A 15,160-nucleotide genomic window follows, 5' to 3' on the forward strand; every position below is an offset into this window, starting at 1 on the left:
GATTAAAGGTGGGAGGCAAATGGGAGCGCCTGCCGATTGCTGAATGGACGAGCGACAAAATCAAAATAGCACTCTGAGAAAATTAGCCTAGCTGTTGGGTATAGAATGTACTGGGAGGGGTCAGGCTGCAGGTGGAAAGGCCCGCTAGGAAGGAGGCTGCAGAAATCAGCATGGGAGGCGATCAGAGCCTGGACACCCAGGGAGGCTTGGCTGTGCCAATGACTCAAGAAGGTCAGATCCCAGAGATAGAATTGCCAGCCCATTCTGAGAAGGACAGACCTAGCGAGGAAACAGTCAAAGGTGACTCCAAGGTTAAATGCTTGAGAGGCCAAGATGCTCTAACACCCATGGGCAATAGAGAGGGTGCTTAGGAGGCCAGGTTTTAAGTGCCCTTGGGAGACCCAGCCAAAGAGAGAGGGTGAAGGTCAGGGCTGGAGAGCAAGAGGGAACATGATCCGCATCCACTAAGCCATGCGCCAGATATGGGCGTACTTGTCCAAAAACCAGAGAGAAACCCTTCTCCCTTCTGGGCCTGGAAAGGCATCTCCATCTCCCCTTCCTGACTCAAGAGAGGAATCAGGATAGACTCACTACTTACATCTTTGTTGTAAGTTGAGTCAACAATTAGGCAGAAGACTCAGACTAGGACAGGGCTGATTGACATAACCCTGAGTCACTGCAGAAGCAAGATAATCAATGAAGATTCATTAAGCAGCAAAATGAAAGGCACAGAGCCTAGGGTCAGACAGAGCCCAGGCTCAGTCTCCAATCTCCATGGAAGTTTATTGTCGCCCTATTGTCACATTCTCAGCAACTCTCATTAAGTCTTCAATGTTCACTCCAATTTTGGGTCACGCTCTACTGCACTTTATGTGGGAGGGCCGGGGCTACAAGGGTATTTTTGAATTTGGTGACTCTCAGGACATAAGCCTTCCAGATGTTAAACAGGACTAATGAGCAAATGAACACAAAGTACCTATAAAATGCCTGGCACAAAGTGTTGCTGTTGTTAGTGCCATCGAGTTGATTCCTAGTGACCCTGCATACAGAAGAGCAGAGCCCTGCCTGTTCTTTCTGCACCATCCTCTCACCTTCCAGCGCTACATCAGACAATGCTCTGCTGCCATTCATAGAGTTTTCACGGCCAATTTTTTTGGAAGTGGGTGACCAGGTCCTTCTTCCTAGTCTGTCTTGTGTTTGGTTGTAAGGGTCTAGGAGAGATGAGAGAGAAACACAAACTCTGGTACCTGCTCTGAAAGAGACTCACAAAATGAACAAATCTCGCCTTAAATTGCCACAGACTCTCCTTCAATGCTGATTTTTAAAACAGGAACAAAGACCCACCTCTCCACTCTTCTACCTTTGTAATGGTGACTTGATCCTTCCCATTAAATGCTTAATTCAGTTTAGCTACTGATTAGCGTTGGCATTTTCTAGGGTGATATACATTTCCAGCTTCCTGGCATTTGCGACCAGACAGAGCTGACCCCTCTTCCTTCTCTGATGGTCCAGGTGGGGTGAGCACAAAAGCACATCTCTTGCCCACGCTTCTCTGGGTGCTAGGAAACTAGAAGAAATGTCTCCTAAGAGTAGAGGCACGAACCCTTATGCATTGCTGGTGGGAATGTAAAATGGTGCAGCCTCCGTGGAAAACAGTATGGTGATCCCTAAAAAAATTAAACATACAATTACCACGTGATCCAGCAATTCTGATTCTAGGTATAAACTCAAAATAATTGAAAGTGGGACCCGAATAGATATTTGTACACCCACGTTCATAGCAGCATTATTTGCAATAGCCAAAAGATAGGAACATCTAAATGTCCATCAATGGAGGAATGGATAAACACAATGTGCTATATACATACAACGGAATATTAGCCTTAAAAAAAGAATGAAATTTTGACACATGCTACAACATTGATGAACTTTGAGGACATCATGCTAAGTGAAATAAGCCAGTCACAAAAGGACCAATATGTATGATTCCACTTATATGTGGTCCCTAGAGTCGTCAAATTCATAGACACAGAAAGTAGAATGGTGGTTGCCAGGAGCTGGTGGGAGGGGGAAAATAGGGAGTTATTTTTTCATGGGTGTGAGGTTTCAGTTTGGGAAGATAAAGTTCTAGAGATGGATGGTGGTGATAGTTGCACAACAACGCAAGTGTACCTAATGCCGCTGAACTGTACACTTAAAAATGAGTAAAATGGCATATTTCATGTTATGTGCATTTTACCGCAATTTTTAAAATGTTAAAAAAAATTAAAAACAGTAGAGGGGCTTAACGCTGCCCTCTCTCCTGCACGTCAGCTTTGCAAGGCAATTTCAGAGTCATCGCAAACATGCAGGGCCCTCTACTTCAACCTCTGCCAAGTTCATCAGTCACCTTTGTGCACTTTCTTCCCCAGAGTGGCCACCCAGACTGTGCTTGAACACTGCCTGAGCCAGGAAGCTCACTCCGTCGCTAAGAAGCCTATTCAACTCTGGAACGGCTCGGCTCTCATCGCTGACAGTTCTGGATGGTGGTACCCTTTTCTTTCGCACACTGCTCAACCTTCCCTTAATCAGATTCCTGGGAGGAAGCTCATTAGTCCAACCCCCCTCTGCTGTTTTCCCACAAAAAGGAGAGACTCCAGCCGTTTTAGAGGGGATGTGACTAGACCGGTGGGCACCTGTTTTTCTTTACACTGTTAAAACGGGGACGCATGGGGAGCTGATGTGTTAGCCAGACTGCAAAAGCTGTCGGAGACTAGTTGCAGGAATTCGCCTCTGGCTTGTAGATCAGCGGCAACGCGGATTCCAGTTTGGGGAATGGCCTTGACTCTCTGCTTCGACAGCTTTTGGAGAAGACCCACAGAGTTAGCAGAATGCTCCTGAAACACAAGCCTGCCCACGGCAATGGAGAATGACAGAACCAGGAGTCTAGCCAAGGGAAAAATGAAAACATTTGGCCAGGGGGAGCCTCTGCCAATTTAAAGCTGCCTTGATCAGACCCATAAGGAGAAAAACAACAGAGGCTGTGCCCCGTACAGAGGGCAGAGGCACCCACCGGGACACGCCCTCCCCTCATACTGGGGAGGGGCACTAACCAGCTCTCCCACCCTTCTGCAGCAGAAGCCAGCAGACCAGGTTATACCCCTCACCTATCAGGACAGGCCCACAGACGCAGCGAGACGCAGCACCCTCCCAGACACACAGCCTGTGGTCAGAACAATCGGGCTGCTTCCATGAAGCTTGAACCTGGAAGGTCTTGGCACTTTGCAGAACTGTTTGTTTCGGGGTGGGGGGAGATGATCCGGCTTTGCCATAGGAAAAATCGAGCACCTCCTGGCCATCCACTTGGGTTTCTGCTCTGAGCTTCACAAGCAAATGATTTGAGTGGTCCAGAGATTCGTGTAGGCCAGACCCGGAAGAGACCCCCTAGAGCAAGTACTCCCGCTCCTGGTTTTGTAGGTGAGACCCAGAGAGTGGGTGCCCCCGCCTGTCACTGGGGGCAGAGCAGGACTAAGCCCAGTGCCTGGCCAGGCAGGTGACCCACCCCAGGCTGTATAACTCATCTGCTAACACCCCTAACAGCTCTATACAGTCCTTCCACATCTGTTAGTTCTTTAAGGATAAAGGCTGAGAATTAACCTTGCTGCCTATTCCCCAAAGTATCCTAACCAGTGCTGAATGTGTGGTCGGAGCTCCATAAATTCTTTCTGAATGAGGGAATCCCCACGACGGGCCCAGGAAGGATATAAGGCAAGGATTAGTGTTCTCAGTTACAGAGGAGGGCAAGCCCATGGAAGTTCCCCCAGAGTCAGCCCGGCGGGGAGGGGTCAGGTGAGCCTTCTTTCGTTTCCCTGTGATGACATCACAGGGATGTCATCCTCGTGCACTCTCATTAGCTGTACTCGGCTGTACACAGGTCGCTAGGAGTCCAAACGGACTTGACAGCACTAACAACAACTCTTGTTAGCTTGGGTGCCATCTCTAGAGTCAGGCTGAGGTCCCTTGCCATCCTACAACTTTATGGTTCTACATTGTCTAAGCCTCCCATCCATGCATATCGTCTCCCCGTGGGACAGTCCCATGTCTCAAGGACAACAGCTTTCTCCACTAGTATTATCTGCCCTTTTCCACTTAATGCATAAAGTAAGGCAGAATTCCTCATCTCTCCCTTAATGCCCCCTCCTTTACTATCTTCCCAAGTATTGCTGGTGCCCCTTTGAACAAGAAACAACACGTTGTCGTATTTGCAGGAGGCATTAAAGAAGCAATAAGTAGGTTTATACATCGTAGTCCAGATGGCCATGTTTTGTTGACTGCTCTGAAGTGGAACCACCTTTCTCAGCAGGAATCACATTCCCAATGGGCATTAGCCAGAAAATAGCCAGCCTGGTGGCTACCCATGGCCCCAGCACAGGGTGAGTCGAATTCTTTGGGGAGCTAGGTTTTAAGGCAGACATTTCCATTTCATCTTTATTTACACTTTCCTTCCAAAATGTGTATATCTCCATTGTACTGAAGTCTTTCCTCGCTAAAGTTCTGTGGACCTTGGAGGAGAGATTGCTGTTTCCCTTCTCCTGTCTGCCTGGTGACCAGTCAGCCCCCTATTCCTGATTTGTTTTTAACACCTTCTTTCGTCCCTATAAACAGGTAGAACCTTCTTACTATCAAGAGCCATCGCTCCACAGACAAGATCAGGGACCACACATAACACTCACGTTTGGCTGACTGTATTACTTGGCTCGTTTTGGAGAAAAGAAATTTCCAAGTTTCTCGATTTTTAAATTAAGAATAGGGAATGCGAAACTTTATTTTCAGTAAACAGAGCCCACCTCCACCACTCATATAAGATATGGTAGCATACACTCTGTTTTCTAATTTGACTTTGTTTCTCTTTATTTATTCCCTCCATTCGAATTTTCTCAGCTATTTATATTATACTATGGCATGTACTTGGGTGAGAGATCTCAAGTCATTTTTTTTAAGTTGGGATGTAAAAAATACATAAATTTGATTCATGTCACAAAAAATAAGAAAATATTGCATTTTTGTAGTATAGGTATAAATATGGCCAGTGAAAGGAAAAGGAAAGGAGGGGAGGGAAGGGGACAGGAGAGACGAGAAGGGAAAGAAGGAAAAATAAAGTGTCAGAGAGCAAAGGGGGAAGGAAAAGAAGGAGAAGAATGTTGGGATGGGAGAACCAAGTCTCATTAGCCTTGTCTTCCTGAGAGCTAACACAGGAATGCATGCATGCACACGTGGGTGTGCACACCCACACACACATCTTCCCATTGGGTAGAATTCTTTCTCCCGCCCACTGGTTCTCTGGACCTAACAATAAGAATTGCTACTAATATTCAAGGCCTACTATGTGACAGGTACTATGCATTCATGATTTACAGTCTTCCCAACAGCTCTATGAAGAAGGAATTTTGCACTTGAAGAAAGTGGGCTCAGAGAGATAACATCATTGCTAAGGTTGTATTGTAGTGGACGTGAGCTGTTCTCGTCAGTCCGGCATCCATATCCTCTTCTTTGGTAACAAAGTCTCACTTTCCCTTTGGGAAAACACTCTCCTGGCCAATCAGCATAACCCATCCCCTGGCCACCAAGACTGATTCAAGGGCAAACACATGATCCCATCCAGGCCAGTGAGATTCAACTCTGAGAATTTGATTCAAAATATTTGGAAAGAGGATTCCTTTCCACTGGAGGAGAAAATGAAGCAACATAGAAGAAGGAGGAGCTAAGGGTGGAGAAACAGAGAAAGAGACCAAGCAAGAGGCAATTCTTCACAAGTCTCTTGAGCTCCTGGATACAGCTGTGCCTGCAGTTCCACTTTGGGAAGCCAGTAAGTCCCCCAGCAGCACCACCACCACCCTTTTTATTTTTTTCAAACTAGTCTGAATTCTATCACTTGCAACCCAAGGAGTCCTGACTAACATTCGTTGTGTGTGAGCAGCTGATTCGGACCAGGCTCATCTGACCCCAAAGTGTGTGCCCTCCCTCTCCCACCACACTGTTTCCCTAGAGCACAGTGGGTCTGGCAAGCCTGCCATCCTGACTTCATTCCCTCTCCCCGGAAATCCGTGCTCCTGGCTACGCCTCCCACCAATCCAACATCTGCTGTGCCCACTCATCCCCTGGAAAATGCTGTCTCAGAGCAAAATGAAGAGTCCTCAAGCAAGAGCCTGGCACAGCTAGACCATGTAGTTGACACATTAGTGGGAAATCTGAGCCATTTGAGTGGACACCTAATTGTGCTCGTTGATTGTAGCAGGAAAGGCTGGGATGCTAAAAAGATAATTGAGACAACTTGTCTCAAAGAAATTAAAATCAAGACAAGAGTTAGATCAAGCTCAGGGTGCAAGGCTCTCCATCCCTGGCAGAGAGATTTCTAAAGAGGAAAAAAGCTAACAGGATTCAACCCCAATACTACGGCCGAGTTTAGGGGACATAAATCTAAACCTAGGATCTTAGACATGGTGGGAGCTTATAAACCATCTGACCCAACATCACCCAGAACCAGAACCCCTTGCCAATATCCTGAGCATTGACCATCCAGTCTTTGTTTGAATCATCTCCATGACAGGAGAATCACTACCTAATGAAGCAGTCTATTTCATCGCTGAACAGCTCTGATTATTAGCAAATTCTTTCTCAAATGATGGAAATAAGAATGATTAATGTGTGAGTGTCCCCCTCCTTCACGCTTTTTAAGGAGAATTTTGTCTTTGCCAGCTCAGTTTCTGGGGCAATGGGGAGAAAAAGAAGGACAGAACTGGAAATGCAAAAATGGGATATATGGATCAGAAGTTGGCATAGAACCAATAGAGGCAGAAGGAAAGGGAAGAGGAAGAAAATAAGGAAGTCACAAGGGCAGGGTGATGGGGAAAATTCTTGGTTTAGAATAGGAGTGAAGGAGAGAGGAGTTTGGTGGGGTGGAGAGTGGAAAAATAGAGAATGCCAGAGATGGGAAAAAGTTTAACACATCTTGCTGTACACTAAAAATATATGTACTTCCCTTGACGTTCTTCTCAGAGATACCCGTAAAGTTTTAATTTAATTTAATTGCTTTTGTTTGCTGGACTCTTCCTCAAGAGTGCAATTCTCTGCCAAAGATACACCACATGAGGCCCAGTTTGGGGTTGAATTACAATTATATTAATTTCAAATCTACTTCCTTGTAAATCCCACCCAGGTTATAAGGGAAGAGATGCAGGGATGAAGACATAGAATCAACTACGGACCTGGGACACAGGATGGAGACTTGATTATAAAAGAGATAAAAATGAAGTTGCTGGAAGTAGAGCCTGGTCAGGATGGGAGTAGCAGGAAGGATGACCCATTTGATGGTGAATCACCCAAACTAAGTACATTTCCTAAGGACACTGTGAGTCCCAACAACTACAGGTTGAGTCAAGCGTGGAGAGAGGCAAGCCATGGAGATGGGGCCCCATGCAGTTCATTACACAGGGGTTTGTCAGGGTCTTTCATTGCAAGCAACAGAAGCCGCCTCTTCTCAGCAGAAAGGAGTCCAGGGGAATCAGCTCCCCAATGAGTGAAATTTGACCAATGGAAAATGGAAGAAAGAAGGTGGCTGGCCAATAAACTCCCCATCCTTTATCTCCTCTGTGGACAACTCTGCTGTGTGGTTTCTCCTTCAAGTGTGGTTTTTCTTTCCAGTCCTTCCTAGAAAGTCCACATGCCAAGCAAACGCACCTACTGAGTGATGTGCTGTGTTTCATTGAGATTCATTGGGAAGTGATGACCAGTGTAATCATGCATTGCATCCCAGTGTTTCACGTCTTTCCTTGAGTCACTTCTGCTTTTCCTCACCCTCACTGCCCTAAGCTTGCACCTCCCAAATAAAGTGTCAGCACTTTAACCCTCGACACAGGCTCTGCTTTCTAGAGAACGCTAGAAAATTCTAGAGAACTCTCGGTGAAGACTTCCGTTATCTTGATTCCCAGCTTTAATGCTTTTTCTACCACCTTCCAACACCAAATGTTGCCTTCTCTCCCCTCAAAATATATGTGGGCATGTAGTATAATTTCTCCCTGATGCTGAGACCAAATTGTTTAGCCAAGCTCTTAACCGCCTCCCAGGTGAGCTGATAGAATTCCCCTCAGGGTCTCATCCTCCTCCTACAGAAGCCATTAGTAAATCTTAAGTGAGAATTATGAAGTCTTCTTTCCTGACTTGTTTGACATTATGATTCCTTGTCTCCAAACTCCATGGATGTCTACATTAAGACACTCTTAACTTCAAGCCCTATTCATCATCTCTCTCCTTTTTCTTTATTCCTCATCTTCTCCTTTCACTCATCCCAATCTCTCCTACTCATTCCCTTACTCAAGTAATTTCTCTATCACACTATCTCTGATGCCATTTTCTTTCTTTTTGTTTTTCCCAAGCCTGCTAAGCCCCTCCAGCTTTTCAAACATCTCTTGAAATTCCAGCTTTCTAAAATGTATTCCTGAAAAAGCATGGTTACTTCCACCACTCAGTTTCAGAGTTAATAGGATATGACGCTCCAGACAGCACACCCTGTACATATAACCCAGAACTGGTAGACCCGGCGCTCCCACAGCTCCCCAGACACACCTGCGTTAGAGCACTTATCACTGAGAACTGTAATTGTTTACATATCTGTTTCCCCAAGTAAATTGTGGACACCTTGAGTGTCAAGAGCATGACTTATGTATTTTGTATTTCCAATACCTGACACATAAGAATACTTCTTTAACGTTTGTTGAGTAAATGAATAAATGGATAGAAACATTTACTTACATGGATCAATTGCTGTTTCAACAAGTTCCAAAAAACCCATTTGGATTTGTTGGTACTCTGGAATAGTTTCATGTCAAATACTGTTTGAAAGATGTGAGATACCAGTTAGTAAAGAAAAAATTATTATAACCCAATGGAAAAATCAGAAAAGACAGCTAAAGGCAATATATCAAAATATAAATACAAGTGACCAATAAGCATGAAAAGATGCTCAACCCTCACTAGTAATCAGAGAAGTGTAAATTAAAATAACAAATATCATTGGTGAGGCATGGACTTTTTGTGTGTGTGTGTGAGGAAGACCAGCCCTGAGCTAACATCCAATGCCAATCCTCCTCTTTTTTGCTGAGGAAGACTGGCCCTGGGCTAACATCCGTGCCCATCTTCCTCTGCTTTATATGGGATGCCGCCACAGCATGGCTTAACAAGCGGTGTGTCGGAGAGCACCCAGGATCTGAACCGGTGAACCCCGGGCCGCTGCATTGGAGCGCGCGCACTTAACCGCTTGCGCCACCAGGCCAGCTCTGGCATAGACTTTTGAAAGGGCAATTGGGCAGTGTCTATCAACGCTTAATTTCTTTTGATGAGGCAATTCCAATTCTCAGGACCTATCCTGCTGAAAGACCAGCAAAGATATATATATATATGGGTGATTATTACAGCACTGTTTGTAACCATGAAAAAAACATGGAATATTTTAAATGTTTGTTGAATAGAGGAACAGTTAATGAATTATGGATACTTATGTTATAAAATATTAAATGAGTTTAAAAGGATAAGATAGAGCTATATATTCACAGAAAGCCTGCCAAGATATGTTAAGACAGAAAGAGAGAGAGAAGAAAGTCTCAGAACAATATGTATAGTATGATCTCATTTATGTGAAAAAAGAAATGACCCCTGTGTGTTTATATGTAAATGCAGAGCGATACTCAAGAACTCGAGCATTGACAGTGCTGCCTACTCCAGGGAAAGGGAGGGAGACAGAGCCATAAGGGGAAATGGTTGGGGGGAACCCCTACTTTTCATTCTATATGCTTCCATGTTGTGTGAATTGCTTACACTGAGCATATGTTCATGTACTACTTTTGCAAGTTAAAAAAGATGACTGACTGATGTTATGTAGACATCAGCCCTGTGTCAATTCTTTGAACCACTGAACATGCAAGCTGCAAGCAACCTTTGTATCGTCTACTCCGGAAGTTTGCAAATGGGTTTCCCAAGGGTTCCACAGACACACCCATATGTGGCAGAAGCCATGCTTAAATCCATTGCACATTAACTTGGGCTTTAGGGAGCTCATGTTTCATGCAGTCCTCACACCAAAGCTGCTCTGTTTAACCAAAAATCCTCTGAGACTGCAAGATAGACTATCAAAAACAATTACCATTTGCAACTACTCATGTATACGAAACAGGACTTTCTCAGTGATGAACATCCAAAATAATATGCAGAGTTAAATCTGATACTTAAGCCTGGATGGCAAATGTTAACCATAACCCTAATTTCAAATGTTTATATTCATCAGAATAGCCCCATTGTTCTCAATAATTGAGTTATTGTTATAATAGGCAAATCTATAAAACATATTTATGCTAACAAAATACTATTTCTTTAGTTTATGTTGAAATCTATATATAGAAGAAAAAAAAAGATTTGAAAACCACAGCTCCAATCCAACCTGCTGGTTTTTCAGATGAGGACACTGAGAAGTGAGGTGGGTGACTGGCCAAGATCCCACAATTCACTGGTCAGAGCCGGCCTGCTGAGCCAGCCCTGAGCCACAACTCAAGCAATAAGTGCTCAGTAATGACCTTCCTATAGTCCGTGTGAGCCAAGTTCTTTTCACACCTTATCTAATCTAATCTCACAGCAATCCAGTGGAGGAGGGGTTGTGATTTTGTCAGTGAGATAAATGAGGCTCCAACAGGTCAAATAACTTTCCTTTAATTGAACAACTGATAAGTGGAGTGGCTCAGCCTCCAAAAAGAGACTTCTTCCCATGACATCACTGAGTCAGATCACTATGGGGGTGGGGAGATGGGATGGCTTGTCTCTAGTCCAGATTATAAACTGCCGCTCACAATGCCGTTTCCACAAAGTTACTAGTAGAGCTCAGAGTCATACAGAAAAGATGCTTGCTGATTAGCTTTCCAATCCCTAAAGATCTACTCGCCATCTGCTTTGCATCTAGCCAGTACTCAGAGCAATAGACATATAAAAATGTACTTGAGTGCTGTCCTAGTCAGAGCTCCTGGTTGCATGAAATATAAACTAATTTAGTTTAACTTAAATAGAAAAAGAGTTCATTGGAAGAATATCAGATTGGAGGAATTACTAGGAAAACTAGAGAGTGCAGCTTTGAAAACAGGGAGAAACCAATGGAGGCCAAGCAAGCAGAACAACTTCCAAAAGCACGAAAGGCAAAAATCAGGCTACAGACACCACACACGACCCAAGGGTAGACAAGCTACCCTTGAGTGTGGCCCACCAAGCTGGCCAAGGTACAGAAGCATACTGCTTATTCTCATGGTTGCCAACAAAAGACACCATTTGTTGCTACTGCTGCTGCTGAAGGAATTAATTTTAAACTGGACTCTATCTTATTACGACTCTTTTCAGATTCAAGGTCTTAGATACAAGCATCTGATTGGCCCAGTGTAGGTTACAAGCCCAAGCGTAAGCATCTGATTGGCTCCGTAGAGGTCACACACCTGAACACTAAGTGCCAGGAAGCTGGGAGAGGAAATTTCTCCCCCTCTGGCTTCCATTGTGGGAAGTGGGACAGGCCTCCCTTCATGTATTAGTTATCTATTGCTGTGTAACAAATCATCCCAAATTTAGCAGCTTAAAACAATAAACATGTATTATCTTACGCAGTTTCTGAGAGTCAGGAATCTGGAAGTGACTTAGCTGGGTGGTTCTGGCTCAGAGTCTCTCATGAAGTTGCAGAGAAGATGTTGGCCAGGGCTACGGTCTGAAAGGTTGAGAGAGGCTGAAGGACGTGCTTCCACGGTGGCTTGTTCATACAGCCAGCTAGTGATTGGCAGGAGGCCTCCATTCCTCACCACATAGACCTCTCCATCCAGCTGCTCATCACATGACAGCTGGCTTCCCCCAGAGCAAGGGATCCAAGGGAGAGCAAAGCAGAAGCCGCCATGTCTTTTGTGACCTGGCCTCAGAACCACATACCATCACTTCTGCCATATGCTATTGGTCACACAGACCAACCCTAATACAATGTGGGAGGGGGCCACTTAAGGGCATGAAGACAGGAGACAAGGATCACTGTTGGCTGTCTTGGAAGCTGGCTATTATACTTGAGTTTCCTAAAAACAAGGAAAGGTGTTAAGAGACTGGGCAGTCCATAACAGCTACTGTCCATTGCAAGTACCTCCTAGGCACAGAGGCTGCCTTCAGGTAGTTGGCACTTTGATAGAAGAAAATGCTAATAACATATAAAACAATATTATCTCAGTTTAATATAAATAAGTGTCAAATTATATCTTCCCTGGGTAATATTATTCACTACTTTGAGTTGGGTTACTTAAAAACGGAGGTAGGATGGCACCAAAGACGACTTCACAATTCTGCTTGGACTCAGCCCTAGAAATAACCATTTGCACATACAAAGCTGAGATTCAATAGAAAAATAAATGTTTCCATTTTGAGTGTGTTCCTAGGTGTTCTTCGTTCCCCTGGCAACAATAAGCCCAGTAATTGGGGTAATCCATGACCTGCTGAGGGGTTCCAAATCTTCAGACTCAAGCTCATTAGAGTTCTGCTTTCGGGACAGACTTTTATATATCTGATTGCAAATTAAAGGAAGCAAATATCTTGAAAAGCTGGCCAGACCCAAAGTACAGAAGCATAAAGCATCTTCTCCTTCCTTTTTCCAAATCACTTCTTTCTTGGGCATGAAAATACCCAGCCCATCCTCTCCGGGACCTGACTTGCATCTGTCCTATTCCTTCCCTCCAGGCTTAAGTTTTCATTCTAATACTTTCTTTCTATTCCCTTTATTCAAGATGAGATTGCCTCTACATATTCCTAGAGAAGAAAACAAAGGGGTTGGGGGGGGACTTCTTATATGTTTTGTTTTCCTGTACTAGACAACCAATGTCATTCTCATCATTCTAAGCCAAGTGCCTAAGAGAGAATGGAATCAGTTTTAAAAATCAGGATATCTGGGGTCCCTTTTGTACAAGAGTCCACAGCATTCCTAGCCTACTCTAAGCAAGAAACAAAACGTATCTTTAAGTTTTTCGTCAAACTAACCTGCACGTGACAAGAGCTGTAATCAATAAGTAACTTAATAAAGTGGATAAAAATTGACCCAGGAGAGAAGTGTAACATTCTATTAAGCAAATTCAGCCCAGACCACTCTCAATCAGCCATATCAAGCTGCAAAACTCAGAGACCCAAGTCTCTGTGGGAGAAGCTAGGCCAATATTTTAAGCTCAAACTCCTTAACTTTGTACTAACAACAAACCCGGAAAAAAATGATGCCCTCTAAATCTAAAAACAGAAAAAAGGATAGAGAAAGCAGGGGAGGGGCAAGAAATATGTAGGTTGTAAGTTATACACAACTCTCAAGGAATAAATCTGTCTTTCCTGAACTAGACAAATGCTTACACCCACCAGCCCGGCCACAAACGATCCTTCATGAATACTGAAAGAGGAGAGGGAAATATTCAAGTCACAAATTTATCTGATTGAAAGTCAGGAACTAAGCGAAGCCTGCGGAAGTTTGATTTCTTTTTCATTAATATTGAGGGAGGAAAGAAAATACTCCGAGATGCCAGGTCCCAGAGGAAAGGGAAGCATTGCAGGCTGCAATTTTTTTTTTTGAAATTGCATGAATACCACCATATAAATATTTTCATTTGTGAGAGAAGTGTGATTCCGTGTAAGACTTCTCATGAATAAGTTCTGCGTATCCAAAGCACATGTCCTTTGGAATTCCAGAAGCATTTCTGCCGCTCTACCTGAGCACCAGCCTCTCTTACCCATCCACAATAGCCAATCAAGAAAGCAATTCTCAAAATTACTTTGAGAATTGAGCTGAAAGAGGATATCAAAGGGCTGAGTTTTGCAGCGCTTTGACTCGACTTGAACTTACAGGGGCCATCAAACCTCTACTCATATAAGGTCCAGACAAAGAGATGAAAAGTGAGAAACAATGGCAGGCTGATACCCAGGGTAAATTATTTTATGGCCATTTCTCCTCCACCCTGGCCCCTCTCAGAAAGAAATCACCTAATCAAAACTACTTCCAATTGTTCCATTTGCAACTCAATTTATTGTGGATTTATTGAAAGTCTACTATGCTTTAAGCATTCTAGGGTACAAAGGGAAAAAATGCCTAAGACAGGTCCCGCCCTCAGGTTGCTCCAAACTGTCCAGCGTCTGGGTGAAGGAGAAGCAGCTGGGAACCCCCAGGAGCCCCCTTGTAGATGGGGAGTGGAGGGTCAGCCAGCAAGTGGATGCTGGAATTCACACCTCAGGTGTTTGTAAATGTGGCTGAGTGGAAATGGCAGAGGGTTAGCATCACAGGAATGAGGGTCCAAGTCCTGGCTATGCCACTGAATTTGAGAAAGGAATTTAATTTATCTGAGCCTCAGTTTCCCCATCTATAAAATGGGGAGAAGAATACTTACACCATAAAGTTTCATGGAAACAAGATAGCATATACAAACTGTTAGAAAAGTGCCTGAAACCAAGCAGTTCTGAGTAAATGTCAGCTACTTCCCCTCTTTTCATGAAGAAAGGCTTTGGCAGGGGCTCGAGGCTGGCGTGAAGCAAACGTGAACTCCATCCTCCACCCCCTCGAATCTGGGAGGAGGTCACCTGGACCCAGCAAGGAAGATAAACTCCCCAGCCCACTCTTGTCCTATCAGCTCCCCTGCTCACTGCTGCAGGGCTGAGTAGAAAAAGAATCCAAGTGGGGAGAAATTGGATGTAACCTTGGGAAATTTGATTGAGGCATTTCAGAAAGTGAAGAGGTAATGTGAATAGACAGTTTCAAAGCCATTCCTCCTCCCTTGTAAGTGAACTAGGCAGCCTCTTGATTCTCGGGGGAGGGGAGGTCTCTGGAAGGAGCCCCTCACTCATTCCAGGCTCACTGAGCACACACAGCAAAGACACTGGGTGGATACAGGCACAGCCAAGACGTGGTCCTAGTGCCCAAGGAGCCTATCAGTAAGACAGGGAGAGGAGGCCGAAATGGATTAAAAGTTACATGTCAATTACAGTGTCTGCCATGGCCATTCCATTCTAAGGGAGCACCCCCACCTAGCCCCCACCCTACATGCTTTGTACTATGTGATTCCCTCTACCCTTAGCCATGGAAGATGGAACTAAGAGCATTTGA

The sequence above is a fragment of the Ceratotherium simum genome, chromosome 37 (genome assembly GCF_057802395.1).
Source record: "Ceratotherium simum simum isolate JZ-2026a chromosome 37, ASM5780239v1, whole genome shotgun sequence".
In the NCBI taxonomy this organism is placed as follows: Eukaryota; Metazoa; Chordata; class Mammalia; order Perissodactyla; family Rhinocerotidae; genus Ceratotherium; species Ceratotherium simum.